The sequence below is a fragment of the Mesoplodon mirus genome, assembly GCF_964341445.2.
Source record: "Mesoplodon mirus genome assembly, chromosome: 17".
Classification (NCBI taxonomy): Eukaryota; Metazoa; Chordata; class Mammalia; order Artiodactyla; family Ziphiidae; genus Mesoplodon; species Mesoplodon mirus.
In genome coordinates, this window is record NC_138993.1 from 37,960,031 (window position 1) to 37,961,339 (window position 1,309).

The 1,309-nt window shown below is 38.6% G+C and overlaps 1 pseudogene across 1 annotated transcript in view; it reads left to right on the forward strand.

Moving 5' to 3' along the window:
- The first annotated feature begins 573 nt into the window (after window positions 1–573).
- The window catches only part of LOC309792637 (nucleoporin p54-like), a 90,821-nt pseudogene continuing 90,085 nt past the window's right edge, over window positions 574–1,309 (forward strand). The window contains exon 1 of the transcript in view: window positions 574–661. The product of the transcript in view is annotated as a nucleoporin p54-like (transcript). The remainder of the gene's footprint in view (window positions 662–1,309) is intronic.

Below are 1,309 nucleotides of genomic sequence, written 5' to 3' on the forward strand. Positions count from 1 at the left end.
ATGGATACAGAAAGTTGTAGAAGGTTTGTGGAAAAGGAACTCTGAGGCATCTCAGAGAGATATTAAATTAATTAGGATTACTTGGTATGTTAAATTACATGGGAAACCTTGTCATATAAGTGGTAAGCCTTGTCAGATTATACTGTGGGTAAACGTTATTAATATAGACATTTTAGAAATTATATGAAATTTCTAAAATTTTGGATATGTCCTGGTATATAAGGTTACCAGTCATTATTCTAGTTATTACCTAAAATTGTTTTGTGTCACAGCAGTAATCAAGTTTGCCAGTTACATTGTAATCAAGTGTTTAACCATGACCTTTTAAATCTTGTCATTTATAGGCAGTTATTGTTGTATTCTGATGCTGTTGCAAGTGCTTCATCTTCAAGAAGATTCATAGGAAGTTTATGGGAGCAGTTACAACAGTTCCACATCAAGATGATTGGCTATGCAAGGATTCCAGAATTCCATCACTTACCACCCTCTGATTTAAAACAAGAAGCCCTCCTGTCCCTGGGGCCCCCTAGATCAGGCATCCAGAGATTTTTTACTCCCTGACAGGCAGTGTCAATGTCTCTACTCAGCTCTGAAGCAGCTACAGAAGACAGACAATCACCCCTTGCTTCCCATAAGATTATGGAAATAAAATCTCTGAGGGGTAATGAAGGAAAGAAGGGGGCAGGCACAGCCATTAAAAAAATGGCACAACCATTAATTACAGTATATGACATAAACTGGTTAGAACTAACTAGGCCCAAGATGGTGGAAGATGTGACTTCCAGTAGAACTTGAGCCTTTTTATACACTCATTGTAATACATTAGCATGCTAAATGACACACCCACAGGCACCATGACAGTTCCAAGGTTAACCATAAAAGGCCAAAAAGTGGGCAGTGGCCCAGTTCCTGTAAATATCCATCCCTTCCCCAAAACAGTTGGAATAATCTTTCTACTTGTTAGTCTGTAAAATTACCCAGCTGAAATAAACTAATTACCCCACATCTTGGGGCCATCTTTCACCTTCTGAGTTGACCCACACTCTGTCTATTGAGTGTGTATCTTAATAAGCCTGCTTTCACTTTACTATGGCTCACTATCGAATTCTTTCTTCTGTGAAGCCAAGGGCCCTCACTTGCAGACTGTCCCAGAGACTTGTCCAAGATCTGGGACATGAGCAACCCCTCATGCCCCATTTTTCTGCAACAAAATAAAGTAAAAAGTGAGAAAAACAATGCCTGGAAAATATCCTCTTTATTTTCCAAGTACTGTTTATTTTCATATTATGTCAAGAGTATCATCATGTAA